The sequence below is a fragment of the Apium graveolens genome, unplaced genomic scaffold (assembly GCF_009905375.1).
Source record: "Apium graveolens cultivar Ventura unplaced genomic scaffold, ASM990537v1 ctg2387, whole genome shotgun sequence".
Lineage (NCBI taxonomy): Eukaryota > Viridiplantae > Streptophyta > Magnoliopsida > Apiales > Apiaceae > Apium > Apium graveolens.
The window spans coordinates 134,857-151,459 of NW_027417634.1; positions in this window are offsets into that span (position 1 = coordinate 134,857).

The window sequence follows — 16,603 nt, forward strand, 5'->3', positions numbered from 1 at the left end:
TAAAATGAAAAGTTCACTAAGATAATAAGAACTCTTGCCAAGTTCATAGTCGGACTACCTAACGTAGTATTGACAGTTAAAACCCTTATGGGAACCCTTATAAATATCGTGATAAAACCATAGCTCGTTATCGTATATGGTAGTGGGACTCCGAACCCTGAATTCCAAGAGCAATAATATGATGATGTTTTACTATATATTGGGGATCAGATTGTGGATCCAATGAAGCACCCTAATGAGGGACCGGATGATATTCATATTGAGGATATAGCGGTTGAGGATGTTGTCCCAGAAGGGATTGTTGCTGAGAAGGATCCCGTGGAGGATCCTAACAATACTGAAGAGATGATCGCTAAGGAATTAATGACCGTAGTCAGGGTGACTACCAGAGGTAGGATTGGCCGGTTACTACCGGAGGTTCGTTCAAGTTTGCAAAGATTGCATCCCCTGTAACACGGCTTACTCGTAAGACTGAGAAGTTTGAATGGACAAAGAAATGCGAGAACAACTTCCAAGAACTGAAGCAAAGATTGGTGACGACCCCTATATTGGCATTTCCAGATGGAAAAGGAGATTTTGTGATTTATAAGTGACGCTTCGCACAAGGAATTAGGGTGCATAATTAGACAACACGACAAGGTATTCGCGTACGCGTCAAAACAATTAAGGGAATATAAAATTCGATATCCCACCCATTATCTTGGGATCACAGAAATAGTTTTGCCCTAAAGATTGGAGGCACTACTTTTATGGAGAGAAGTGCGAGATTTACACAAACCATAAGAGTTCTAGTACATTTCCACGCAGAAAGAGCTCAACATGCGCCAGAGGAGGTGGTTAGAGCTAATCAAGGATTACGATTATGAGATTCTTTATCATCCAGGGAAAGCCAATATGGTGGCTAACGCCCTTAGTAGAAAGGAAAGACTCAAGATGATAATGTCTTCGGAAGAGTAGATAAAAGATTTCGAGAAAATGGAAATAGAAGTGAAGGTAACCAGAGCCGGTACTGAAAAGCTGTTTGAGATTGTAATGCAGCCCGAATTATTGGAAAAGATCATATTGTGCCAAGAAAAAGTGATGAATGAAGGCAGAGAGCCAATGAATAGAGAAAAGATTAATATCGAGAAAGATGATAAGGGAATAATGAGGTATTCCTACATGTTAGGTCACACACACACTGTAGAGGGGGTGAATACAGTGTATAGTACACTCAAATCGAACTTTAAGAACTTAAGTAATAGAAAACAAACTTTATTGAAACAATAAACTCTGTTACAGTATGGAACTGTTACCTCTCAGTGATGAACAAATATCACGAGAGCTGCTAGGGTTACAATGAATAATCTTCTCGAATAATGATAACACTTATAGTGTAAACCCTATGTCTGTGTTTATATACTACACAGTTATAAGATAATCGCTAATTGATATGGAATATAATTCTGCTTCCTAAAATATATCAATCAGATATCTTTTCTTCCAAGTATTCCATTCTTCACGGAATTCCTTTTTCATGCATATCTCTTCTTATGTTTATCTTGATCTTCTTTCCTTTAATCAGCTACTGTCCTTATCTGATCGTTCTTCAGCACTTAAGTTCTGATATCTATCTTCTAATGATTATCTCCTGATAACATAAGTACTGATATCCTTAAGTCCTGACTTCCAGTATAAGTACTGATCAGCAGTTAAGTACTGATTTATCCTGTTCAAGTAAGATCTGAAAGCTAAACATAAAACATATTAGCCATGACATTATCAAATATATCTAACAATCTCCCCCAACTTGTAAATTAGCATAATATACAAGTTTAACAGATATTTGATGATGTCAAAAACATTAAGTACAAATGCATGAGAATTAGACTAGTTAATTACAACTTACAGTCCTTAAAGCTTTACCAATATTCAACTTCTGATAACAACTTCAGTCTGTACAAATATCAGAATTTAAGCAGTTGTAGATCTTCGACTTGGTTTCATCATCTTCTGATCTCTCTGATGTCAGGAGTTGTTCTGAGATAGTTCTTCAACAAATATTTCTCAGCATATCTGAGTTCATCAATCATTCTCCTTTTGACATCTTTAAGCTCTGCAGTATCTTCACCAGTTTGAAAGATTGCAGCTCTGAGATCATTGATCTTTGCTTTTCTCAACTCCTGATCTAGTCTTATGACATAAGTTTTGTCAGACTCCAGATTGAATTCAAGTCCCTTAATACCAAGATATGTTCTGATCTGTGCAGTATTAGGCTTCATATCAACAATATCACCATTATGATCTCTGTACTTTGGAACATATGTGCTGTCAGACTTAACAGAATAAAGCCTTTTCTGTCTCTGAATCTGTTCTTTTAAGTAGTTTGCAGCAGTCCCTGTTATTCTGTCATCCACTTGAAGTAAGAAAAGTACATGCTCCAATTCTTCAAAATACTTCAATGGAATGGCATTTTGTCTTATATGATAAACCCTACCATCTGTCATGAAATACAACATGATATATTCTTTCAAGTAGGTATGGTAAACCATCTGTACAGATTCCAGTTGATTCAATCTCTCAGGAGTTGCTCCAATACCTGGTTCACTCAAGGAAGTTGGATCATTGGTAGTGTTGTGTACTCTTCTTTCATCAGCACTTCCCAATCCAGTTTTATCTCTTGCTTCCTTTCCAGTAACTACTCTTGCTTCAAAACCACTTGCAGTAGTCTTCAAAGATTGAGTCTGTTTTGCTTTAGTGAATCCTGGTAGGAGTGTCTTTGGTCTATCTTCTGATATCAAGTTAACTTGAGCTGTGTCAGAGGTTACTTGCTTCTTTTGAATATCAGAACTTACAATTTCTTGACTCTGAACAACTTGAGCCATGTCAGAGGTTGTTTTGAGAACTTTTCTTGAAGTCAGAGCAAGATCATCCTTTTCATCAGTAATTTCTTCATCCTCAGGAGGTACATAAACCTTGATAGGTTCACCAACCTTTTCTTTACCCTTGGATCTTGGATCTATCTGTGGTTGTGATCTAGCCAATGTTGCTTCAGTATGTGTCCTTTCTTTGATCACAATACCTTTGAGTTTTGGAAGTGGCTTTTTACCAGAAGCTTCAGATTTAGATGTGACTTTCTCTGATTTAAGTCTGGCTTCTTCTTCCTTTAAACTTTCCAAGTCCATTCCTGGATTTTCTTGAAGAAATAACCGTCTTGACATTTCCTCATGAAGATCTAAAAGTTCATCAGAACTTAACTTTTTACCAGCAGCAGAACTTATTCTTTTCCCAGTATCAGAACTTGTCCTGTGACTAGCTTGTCTTGATGTTAACCTTCTACCTTGACTATGACCGCTACCCATTCCAGAGTATCCTTGGTTATCATTTCCATCATCCTTTCCTTGCAGTATCTTGTTAGTTTTGCATTTGGACTTAATTACCTTCTCCCCCTTTTTGGCATCAGCATGTAGTAAAAGAGAGATAAGTAATTCCACTGAGGATTGGATTTCAGTTAGTTGTGATTGCTGAGAAGCTTGATTTTTCAGAATTTCATCAATCTTAACTTGTTGATGATCTTGAGTCTTCTCAATATAAGCAATCCTGTCAATGGTAGGTTGGAAGAACTTTTTCTTATCAATTTTCCAAACTTGTTCCTGTTTGATAAAGTTCTCCTGAATCTTGTGTAGCTCTGCATGAGTAGTTGAATGAAGACCTTGTAAATGTTTAGTACTCAATGCAGTGACTTGAAGCTGGGTTTTAAAATCATCAGAATTTAACATTTCATCAGCTTTAGTCAAGTGCTCAGCAAGATGCTTGTCAGTTGGAACACATGAAACTGAGTTCCATTCCTTAGTCCACTCCTAACCTGCACGAGTTTCACTCCAAGGTACTGGTGCTTCCCCGGTAACAAACTTCTTAACCAGTTCAGACTTAGGAAGAGTCTGTTGAGGAGTATGTCCTGAAGGACCTGCTTCATCAGCATCTACAGTTGGAGCAGCATCACCAGTATCTCCAGCATTTGCAGCATCAGAACTTAAAGAATCAGTATCTTCTGATAAGACAACAGTGTGAGTAGCAATGGAGGCTTCAGCATCCTCTAATTGCTGATCTTGTTCTAAGTTCTGATGAACAGCCCCAAGATGCTTGTCAGTTGGAACACATGAAACTGAGTTCCATTCCTTAGTCCACTCCTGACCTGCACGAGTTTCACTCCAAGGTACTGGTGCTTCCCCGGTAACAAACTTCTTAACCAGTTCAGACTTAGGAAGAGTCTGTTGAGGAGTATGTCCTGAAGGACCTGTTTCATCAGCATCTACAGTTGGAGCAGCATCACCAGTATCTCCAGCATTTGCAGCATCAGAACTTAAAGAATCAGTATCTTCTGATAAGACAATAGTGTGAGTAGCAATGGAGGCTTCAGTATCCTCTAATTGCTGATCTTGTTCTAAGTTCTGATGAACAGCCATATCCTGATGCTCACCTAAATTCTGATCATCAGCATCTTGATGCAGAGAAGGTGTTGTTGATAACTCTGGAGTTTGAACAACATCAGTAACAGATGTTGTGGAAGGATTTGGTGCTGTTGGAGCTTCTAAGAGAAGTACTGCAGGCACAACCAAGTTTTGAACATCAATATCAGCACTTGTGCCTGGATCAACAGAAGACACAGAAGGTGTTTTAGCCTTTTCAAAAACAGCTTCCTGAGATGGAGTTGATGGAGAAGAAGTGGCTGGAGCAAATTTCTTGTCTTGTGAGATCAGAGATTCCTGATCCCCTTCCTTAGCTGCTTCCTCTTCATCATCTGAAACTGGCCTGTTTGCCCTCTGTTTCTTGTACTTCTTTGTTGATTTGGATTCCTTGGGAGTTTCAGGAACTGTCATTCGTCTAAGCCTCTTGAGAAGCCTAGAACCCCCAATTTCAGAATCCTTCTGAGAAATCTCTTTCTCAGCTTCAGAAACAACAGGTTCTCTAGAAGAAACCTGTTCCTCAGAATCAGATTCATCTCTCAATGCAATCCTCCTTCTTTTTTGAGATGTTTGAGGAACATTCTTTGTCCTCTTTGGCTTGGAAGATGAAGGTTTCACAGTAGGTGCTGAAGATGAAGGTTGAGCAGTCTGTGAAGTGGAGAGATAGGATTTGAGATATGTTCTGAGGGTAGGTTGAGTAGAATGAGTGGTAGGTGCTGAGGATGATGGTTGTTGGGTGTTTGTGGTTGGTTGGACATCAGAGTAAACAGATCTATAAGTATCAGGATCAGCATTTACTAGGATCTATTTTACAGACTGAGGAATCTGTAATGGGCTAACCACTGTTTTCTTAGTATCAGCATTTACCAGATCATTAAAGTATCGTTTTGCAACTCTAAAAGGTGGGGTTGAGGAACTGACTAATTGAGGTTCATCAGTACAATAAGTGTAAATAAGTTGACAGAATCTAGCAAAATAAACAACATCTCTATCCTCTGTCATCCTATCCCCAATAAAACCAATTATTCCAGTTGCAAAATCAAAATGAGTTTGATGAATAATAGCATACCCTATGTGCTGACTCAGAATTGGGATAACATCAAAATTCGAACATTTGTTCCCAAAAGCTTTGGTGATGCAATCAAAGAAGAAACTCCATTCTCTTCTGATATTAGCCCGTTTCAACTGTCCAAGTTTCGTCAGACTCTTTTCATATCCCAATTCAGCCATTAACTCCCGAAGTGCTGAGTCCTCTGTAATTGAGAAAGTACAATCTTCAGGAAGATGTAAAGCCCTGCGTACTGTACCAGGAGTGACTACAAAGGATGAATCACCCACTTGGAAGATAATACTGGGAGTTCCACGTTTACCACCATCATCAAAAAGTCCAGTCCTCCAAAACCTCAGAACTTGTTGGCTTGAAAAGAATTCAGGCTGTGTTAATGCATACCCAACCTCACTATGTGCAAGAAGATCTTGCACAAAGTGCAATTCAGATGGAGCTTCAGTGTGATCAAGAACTGCAGCATAGTTGTTGGGGACAAACTTAGCTCCATCAATGATTAAATCCTTTGGTGCCATGTGAAAAAATTGAGATTCAAGTATGCCTGTTAGGTGTTTGATATAATGTCTGTATGAAAAAAAAACGTGAGGAATAAAGAGAAAGAGAGTAAAAGTAAGGAGAGAGATAAAATATGAAGAAAATAAAAGATTAAAGAAATCTTCTCTCTGTTGTACTTATACTCTGAACAAAAATGTTACCGTTGGACACCTGTCAGACATGCAGTAATAACGGACAATTACTGGGCTCGAGAAAACAGGAATCATTACTTACCCATTTGCCTAGTTTCAAGGAAAAACCGTTCCATTTATCAAGAGAAACAGTTTTAATTCAAAATTTAAACCGTTATCACTGATTGAATTATTTTTCACTGCATCATTAATATTCTGAAAATAAATCACATGAAAATGACCAAGATAAATTAGATAAGTAAGTGCTGAAAATGAATCAGAACTTAATATAAAACAAAATTTATATGGTCATCAGAATATCAATCAGGATTTATCAACACAAGATAAAATAACTCAGAGACAAAATCTTGAAGTAAAAACAACTTTCATTAATATATCAAGACAATACATTCATGAAATGGAAATTACATCAATACTTATACAAGATTTTCCCTAAGCTTCTAAACCTAACATCAACAGCCTTAGTCCTAGCTAAGAAGCCTGACAAAGCTGATGATGAAGAAAAACAGGAAGAAGACGAGATTAAGTCATCTTCTTCTTCCAACTCTCGACAAACAGAATGGCGAGTCGGATGATTCGCTCTTGCTGGCGGAGACGATGAAGATGAAGTTCTCTTCGAACGGCCACCAGATCACATTTGATAACCTCTGGAAATTGAATCCAGAGATTGTGAAGAATGTTGGTGATAGGGTATGGAGTTGGAATTCCATTCAAAAAGACATGCACAGTCTCATCACCATAATTGTAGAACCAGCCAAATGCAGCCATTTGTGATGATAAATGAAAAACGAGAGTGAGTTTGTGATAAAAGTGTGATGGGAAGGCTGATGTGAAGTGGTTGCTTATATAGGCAAGAGAATGCCAGGAGACCAAAAAAATTGAATGCTGACAGGTAGAATTAATTCTACCTCGTCTCCCTAGACTTTGAAAAAGAATAACATTCATTGGAAAGAGGAATCATGGTTTAAAACGCACAAGAAACAAGAAACAGTGGACTGTTCAAGTACGAATACCATTAATTCTAATCATAGTGACTATTAATCTTCCACTTCAACATATTCTAGTTCGAACTGAGACTGTTACCAAATTTTATTCACAGATAAGCCAAGTAAAGGATTAGACTGAGAAATCAGAACTTAGACCTATACCAGAACTTAACAGTCATCAGAACATAATTTCTTAACTCGAAAAAGGAATGCCCATCTTAGTAAATCCTCATACAAGTTCTGAGTTATAGTCTTCAGAACTTAATCATCAGAACGTGTAACTAGAACTTGTCCTCAGAATTTGTGCAAAGTGACACAGTGACTGTTTATCTAAAATAACATAGACCACCACAGTAATTTTCATCATTCATATGGAGTGATTAGTGTGTGTATTAAGCTAAATAACAGACAAAGAGTAAAGTCTGATTCACTTCAGGACATCTTAGAAATAAGGCATAATTAAAATTTTGCTAAAGAGCTGTCATTGTCCTGAAACCTACTGATGAATGAGTTCATGCTTGAGTCCACCTCAACTGTTTTGTGCTAATTTTATGCATCTTTTGAAATTCTATTTTACAGTGGCTTCTCAGTGTAAGTGAGTCACGACTGCTTATCGGAATTTATGCTATTATCAGAGTATTTCTCCAGTAATCATAGAGTGTGAAAAGTCACCAAGAAAATATTTTGCTTTTCTAATGCATATTTACTTAATACCAGCAATGCACTTGGGTCGTCCCTTCCACATTTTTACTCTAAATCTCAAAGGAGTACCTGATTTTATTCTTTGATCTTTTTGCTTTTTCTTTTGATAAGTGAGGTTTATCAGCACTTAGTACATTCAGCAGTTTTACTAGTATTAGAACTTAATAGATGAGTAGCATTATTCTAATTTGTGACTTAGTAATAAGATATACAAAGTAAACTCAACTAAGCTCAATTATCAGAATTTGCTAGTGTCATAAGATTTCTACTGAAATAATTACTTCTTATATGGAATCATTTGTTTATTGAAGACTACTAGGTCAGTATCTAGCACAGTTATCCTTATACGATTGAATAATTACTTAAACAGACATATCACTTATCAGAATTTAGAAACATATATCAGACAACAGTCAGTACTTAAAAACATTTATCAATTAAGCACATAATACACAATGAGATTAATTCTGTAAATACTGAGCATAAAGTCTGATAACACAGAACAAGACTAAGCAGATTTAGAGAAAGAACCTGAAACCATTCCAAGTTCATTTACCAATCTTGTAAAAGTAGCTTCACATAGTGGTTTTGTGAAGATATCTGCTAGTTGTTGATCTGTGGGAACAAAATGCAATTCCACTGTACCTTTATCCACATGTTCCCTGATGAAGTGGTACCTGATGCTGATGTGCTTTGTCATAGAGTGTTGAACTGGATTACCTGTCATAGCAATAGCACTTTGATTATCACAGTAAATAGGGATTTTGAAATATGTTAACCCATAATCCAGTAACTGATTCTTCATCCAAAGAATCTGTGCACAACAGCTTCCTGCAGCAATATACTCTGCTTTTACAGTTGATGTGGAAATTGACTTTTGTTTCTTGTTGAACCAAGAAACCAATCTGCCTCCAAGAAATTGGCAGCTTCCACTTGTGCTTTTCCTGTCAATTTTGCAGCCTGCAAAATCTGCATCTGAGTAACCTATTAGTTTAAAGTCTGATTCTCTAGGATACCACAATCCCAGATCAGCTGTTCCTTTAAGATACTTAAAGATTCTTTTCACAGCTGTTAAGTGAGGTTCTCTTGGATCTGCTTGAAATCTTGCACAAAGATAGGTAGCATACATGATATCAAGTCTACTAGCAGTTAGATAGAGTAGAGAGCCAATCATACCTCTGTAATCAGTAATATCTACTGATTTACCAGTATCCTTATCCAGTTTTGTTGCAGTGGCCATGGGAGTGGATGCACTTGAACAATCTTGTATTCCAAATTTCTTCAGCAAATTTCTGGTGTACTTAGATTGACAAATGAAAGTACCTTCTTCATTCTGCTTGACTTGAAGGCCCAGAAAGTAGCTAAGTTCCCCCATCATACTCATCTGATATCTTGACTGCATCAGTTTGGCAAACTTCTTGCACAGTCTGTCATTTATAGATCCAAAGATGATATCATCAACATAAATCTGGACCAGAAGTAAGTCCTTTCCATGGTTGAGGTAGAATAGTGTTTTGTCTATTGTTCCTCTGTTGAATCCACTTTCCAGAAGAAACTGAGCTAAAGTCTCATACCATGCTCTAGGAGCTTGCTTAAGTCCATAAAGTGCTTTATCAAGCCTGTAGACATAATCTGGATGTTTGGTATCTACAAAGCCTGGAGGTTGTTCAACATATACCTCCTCCTCCAATTCTCCATTGAGAAAAGCACTTTTCACATCCATTTGAAAGACAGTAAACTTTTTGTGAGCAGCATAAGCTAAAAATATCCTTATGGCTTCTAACCTAGCAACTGGTGCAAATGTTTCATCATAATCAATTCTTTCCTGTTGAGAATATCCTTTTGCAACCAGCCTTGCCTTATTCCTTGTAATTATGCCATCACTGTCAGTTTTGTTTCTGAATACCCATTTTGTACCAACAACAGATCTATTCTTTGGTCTTGGCACTAGGGTCCAGACTTTGTTTCTTTCAAATTCATTTAATTCTTCCTGCATTGCTTGCACCCAATCAGCATCTTGAAGAGCTTCTTCTACTTTCTTTGGCTCAGTCTGAGAGAGAAAAGAATTGTAGAGACATTCATTTGAAGTACCTATTCTAGTTCTGACACCTGCATCAGGATTTCCAATTATCAAATCAGGTGTATGTGATTTTGTCCACTTCCTTGCAGATGGAAGGTTGTCTCTAGAAATGGATGCTCCCCCATTATCCATGCTATCTTCATTTTCATTTTCTGATGCTCCCCCTGAAACTATGCTCTCTGAGTTGGAGTCTTCAGTATTTAGATTTTCAGCATTATCAGAACTTGGCTTATCAGAACTTGACGAATCAGAACTTGAAGAGCCAGATGTATGTTCTAATGTTTCTTGAGCTGTGGTAGGATCTTGAGTATGCTCCCCCTGCATAGGTGCATCTTCCTTTGACGTAGTTACCACAGTTTCAATAACATCAGAGTTTAATCCATCAGAGTTTACAGTATCAGGACTTAGACTGTCAGGATTTTCAGTATCAGAATTTGAGTCTTCATTTTCAAATCTCAGCTGATCATGGTCAATGAAATCTTCAAGACCAGTAATCTTCTTGTCATCAAAAGAGACATTGATAGATTCCATGACCACTTTTGTTCTCAAATTATAGACTCTAAAGGCTTTTGTGGAAAGTGGATATCCAACGAAGATTCCTTCATCAGCTTTTAGATCAAACTTTGATAGCTGTTCATAATGAGTCTTCAGAACAAAACACTTGCATCCAAATACATGAAAATATTCCAGATTTGGCTTCTTTTTCTTCACCATCTCATATGGTGTTTTTCCATGCTTGTTAATGAGTGTTGCATTTTGAGTAAAACAAGCAGTCTGCACAGCTTCATCCCAGAAATAGGTTGGAAGCTTCGCTTCTTCAAGCATTGTACGTGCAGCTTCAATGAGAGTTCTATTCTTCCTTTCAATAACTCCATTTTGCTGTGGAGTTCCAGGAGCAGAAAATTCCTGCTTTATTCCATGGTTTTTGCAGAACTCTTCCATTATCAAATTCTTGAACTCAGTGCCATTATCACTCCTTAAAACTTTCACAGAATCTTTGACCATTTTATCCAGATGTTTGACATGATCAATCAAGATAGATGCAGTTTCACTTTTTGTGTGCAAGAAATACACCCATGTGTATCTGGTGAACTCATCCACTATGACCAACGCATACTTCTTCTTTGCAATAGACATGACATTTACTGGACCAAATAGATCAACATGTAGTAGATGATAAGGCTCAAGAATTGATGATTCAGTCTTGCTCTTGAATGAAGATTTTCTTTGTTTGGCCTTTTGACAGGAATCACAAAGACCATCAGGAGCAAATACTGACTTTGGCAGTCCTCTCACAAGATTTTTCTTGATCAGTTCATTTATATTGTTGAAATTTAAATGAGAGAGTTTCTTATGCCAATTCCAGCTTTCTTCAATTGATGCTCTACTCATCAGACAGATTGCAGAACCATCAGTACTTGTTGAAAGCTTAGCTTCATAAATGTTACCACGCCTGTATCCTTTCAGAACAACTTTGCCTTTAGATTCACTCACAATTTCACAGTGTTCTTCAAAGAAATCAACATGATAACCTCTGTCACAGATTTGACTTATACTCAGTAGGTTGTGTTTAAGTCCAGAGACCAGAGCTACTTCTTTAATTATGACATTTCCAAGATTGATATTGCCATATCCCAATGTTTTTCCAATGTTGCCATCTCCATAAGAAACACTTGGGCCATCTTTCTCCACAAAGTCTGATAGCAGGGCCTTATTTCCAGTCATATGTCCTGAACATCCACTGTCTAGAACTAGAATATTTTTCCTGTTGCCCTGCAATCATAAAGACCACTAATTATTAGTTTTAAGGACCCAGACTTGCTTGGATCCTTTGGCCTTATTAAGTTTGTTAACATTTGCAGCGGATTTAGCATCAGAGTTTATGTTAACATTTTTCTTATCAGAACTTACACTTTCAGACTTTGAATCAGAATTTACACTAGAAGGAACAATGGAAACTTTCTTCAAAGAAGGTTTTATTTGATAATAATCATAGTACAAACTATGATATTCCTTACAAGTATAAATGGAATGCCATAAACTACCACAATGAAAACAAGGATTTTGTGGTTTGTATCTAACATACTGACTCTTAACTCCTGATTTTGAAGGTAAGGAGTTAATATTCTTATTCTTCCTGCAAAAAGAAGCCAGATGGTTAGAACTTCCACAGTTATGACATGTTTTCCTAGGAGCATCAGGAACAGGTTTATAATTATTGCTTTTATTCACACCTTCCTTTCCATTCCTATTTTTCCTAGGTGATTTTACCTTGTTTGCATTCTTAACATCTTTCAGCTTATGCTTAAGCTGCTTCTTTGTCATTAAGCCTATGTTCACTTCAGCTGTCTTTTCCTGTTTTAGTTTGTCAGAAGTTTATTCCTTTGTAACTTCTGATTTCTTATTTTCAGACTTTACAGTTACAAACTTAACAGGTTTTAACTTTGGCTTTTGCTTATCAACAGGTTTAATTTCTTCAGTTCCTTTATCATTCTTATCTTCTCCATAACCTAAGCCCTCTTTCCAGTTTCCACTACTTAGCAAATTTTGAGTTGTTTTGCCAGGGTTAGTCCAAGTCCTGATAATCTCTCTTTCCTTTTCTAACTCAGTTTTTAGAGATTCATTCATTTTTAGCACTTCATCCCTAACATAAAAAGCATCATCTCTATCCTTCTGAGTTTGATGGAACATGACTAACTCTTTTTCTAAGAAATCATTTCTTTTCTTAAATGCAAGATTTTCAGAAGTTAATCTTTCACATGTTAAAGTTTGATCTCTATAACTAACAAACATGGTTTTAAGATATCTTCTCAACTCATTAATATCATCAGTATGAAAAGCATAAGTAGTCTGAGGTACCTTTGTTTCAGCAGCTTCAGAACTGCTCTCAGCACTTTCTTTATAAGCATTTGCCATCAATGCATAGTTTTCCTCACTTTCAGAGTCTGAGGTGTCTGTCCAGCTTTTCTGCTTTTTGACAAGAGCCTTGCCTTTGTCACCCTTTACCTTCTTGCAATCAGGAGATATGTGGCCTTTCTCACCACAGTTATAGCATTTAACATTGGTGTAATCTCCTCTGTCAGACTTTCCTCCTCTGCCTTCAGATCTTCTGAAATTCTTCTTATCAGAACTTATGCCTTTCCTGGAAAACTTCTTTCCCTTCCTGAACTTCCTGTATGCAATCTTTGTGATTCCTTTCACCATAAGAGCACACAGCTTCATCATCTCCTCATCAACATCAGTCTCAGGCAAGCTTTCAGAATCTGAGTCATCATCACTCTCAGAACTTGATGACTCAGTATCAGACTTTATGAAAAGAGCTTTACCCTTGTCTTTCTTTGAGGAAGCTGCTTTGGGGGATTCTTCTTCGGCCTTAAGAGTAACTGTCCTTGACTTTCCTCCTTTCCTCTTGCTTCTTTGTTCCATCTCAAGCTCATGAGTCTTGAGCATACCATAGATTTCGTCAAGAGTTGTTTCATCAAGATTATAGTTGTCTCTTATTGTCGTTGCCTTCAAATCCCAGCATTCAGGAAGAGCTAACAGGAACTTAAGGTTTGAATCTTCAAGATCATACTCTTTATTAATCAATGACAAATCATTCAAAAGTTTGACAAATCTATCATATAAATCATTCAATGACTCATTAGTCTTTGAGTCAAAGTGTTCATACTCTTGAGTGAGTATTGTCTTCCTGTTCTTCTTAATTGTCTCCGTTCCCTGACACCTTGTTTCCAGAGCATCCCATATCTCCTTGGCAGTCTTGCAGTTGATTACCCTGTTTGATATTACATTATCAATGGCACTATGCAGTAAGTGTCGTACCTTGGCATCCTTAGCAATTGATGCTATATCTTCAGTAGTATAATCACTCTTCTCCTTTGGTACGGTCTTTGCTGCTTCACCTGCAACTGCAACAGCGGGCTTGGTTGGTTTGTGAGGGTCTTCCTTGATTCTATCAAGGTATTATGGATCTGTTGCTTCCAGGAACATGGTCATCCTTACCTTCCATATGGGATATTCAGATGGTCTCAGTATGGGAACTCTGATGGTCTCATACCGACTCTGAATTTGTGTCTTTGGTGGTTCCTCAGTTTTGGTAGGCTTAGTTGGTGTTTCTGTGTCCGACATGATTGTGTTTGGATCTTTAACTGTATGTGTGTTAACAGATAGGCTCTGATACCACTTGTTAGGTCACACACACACTGTAGAGGGGGTGAATACAGTGTATAGTACACTCAAATCGAACTTTAAGAACTTAAGTAACAGAAAACAAACTTTATTGAAACAATAAACTCTGTTACAGTATGGAACTGTTACCTCTCAGTGATGAACAAATATCACGAGAGCTGCTAGGGTTACAATGAATAATCTTCTCGAATAATGATAACACTTATAGTGTAAACCCTATGTCTGTGTTTATATACTACACAGTTACAAGATAATCGCTAATTGATATGGAATATAATTCTGCTTTCTAAAATATATCAATCAGATATCTTTTCTTCCAAGTATTCCATTCTTCATGGAATTCCTTCTTCATGCATATCTCTTCTTATGTTTATCTTGATCTTCTTTCCTTTAATCAGCTACTGTCCTTATCTGATCGTCCTTCAGCACTTAAGTTCTGATATCTATCTTCTGATGATTATCTCCTGATAACATAAGTACTGATATCCTTAAGTCCTGACTTCCAGTATAAGTACTGATCAACAGTTAAGTACTGATTTATCCTGTTCAAGTAAGATCTGAAAGCTAAACATAAAATATATTAGCCATGACATTATCAAATATATCTAACACTACAGAAATTGGGTTCCAAATGTTTAAAAGCTTAAGGATGGGACCTTAGATGAAAGCGATAGTTCGAGGAATAAAATTTAGGGCAAACCCTGAATATGATAGTCAGGGAGGTCGCCATCAAGAAAGAAGGAACCCATAATGTTATGAAGTGGAAAATAAGGATTTTAACGTATAAGATGACCCTGATTATGGGGAGTAGGAGGAAATATTTTAGACTGAGAAAACATAAGTCGAGCAAGGAAGGGAGCACCAAGACGGTACTCCTATACGGCAATTCATGGACCTCTCTAAACAGAACTTAGACTATTATCCCCAACCACAACCCTGAGGAAACAATGCAGTGAGAAATTCTTTCAGGACCTTTAAGTCGCTAAGCTCTCAGAGTTCCAAGGAACAAGCTGACCCAGTCGAGGCAAGAGCCTAGCTAAAGGAAATATAGGAATCATTTGAGATTCTAAATGATTGACGAATCATAAAAGATTATTTTTATCACCTACCCTCCTAAGAGAGAGGCCACCCGCTGGTGAAAGGCCAAGAAAGGCACGGAGCCAGATGTGGCGCCCTCCAAACCCGGGTTAGAAGTTTGGGGTCCACACACACACACCTTATTAATAACCTGCTTATAACAATGATAAAGATAATAATAATATGCAGTGACCCTACTTACCAACTACCACAGACCACAACAGGTTAAAGTATGCACACAAGCCAAACACACCTACTTATATTACAAACGTTCAAATCCCAATTATTCCAAACTCAGAACTGGGTATAAAAATTATTACAAACTTTTACAAACTCAAATTATCCCAAAAGAATCCTACTAGCTTAGCTCGATCAACCTGAACCCCTAGCTCTCGCGCTGGACTAGGGATCCTCAGTAACAACCGGTTCCTTTTTAACTGGAAAGAACATAAACAACATCGCATAAATGAGCTAACTAGCTCAGCAAGTCACAATGACAAGACTGGGAATAATGATCATCAGGTAAATATGGTTATGATATCAAGTGAACAATGGGTTATGATTTAGAATTGGATATTATATTTTTATTTTAAAAACCAAGGTTAGGCTGCTGATCAGTCACGCACTAACCCCGAGCAAAGCACACAACACTGCTCTAACAACTGGATCCAAGGCACACATTGGCCTAACTTGACCATTATTATGGTCTGACCACGAATCTGGTCCACAATTTTATAAAAACAATCCAATTCTACCATAATAACGGAATAAGCAGTAATAAACCATGAACAAGACCATTAACAACAGTGGACGTTCAATAATGAAAATGGTTCCAATTTGTATAAGAATCAATATGGCATTTCCAAAGCTTGGGTGTTAGGTAGTAAAAGAATTGGATAACAAAGGAATCAACATTTCAGGGTTCCAAGGATTTGGTCTTTCAGAGCATAAGATACAATGGTTTGAATGTGTAAACAATTTGGTTCAGTGTTTAATATTTAGTTTGTATGTATTTGTGGAGTAGTTATGTATATTTGAGGTTCGTATTTGGGTATACAACAATCAATGGTCTAGAAAGAATCAGGTTTACGGCTCAAGATCAATAACTGGAATCAAGGTTTAGGGTTCAGTGCTTCAAAGTACTTGCAATGTAAAACAACAATATCAATCAATACAATATCTCGAGAAAGTTCAGAACACTTGTCTGGTACTAGCTTACTACACTGCACTTGCTCTCAATCACCACTGTCTTACTCCTTGACTATCTGTTTCCCTTTCCTACGCCTTACCTCTTCTGCTCACATATCATAAGCATCTATCAATATTTAACTCATACGATTCTATTCGACACATACTTCTATCTACCCTTCGTT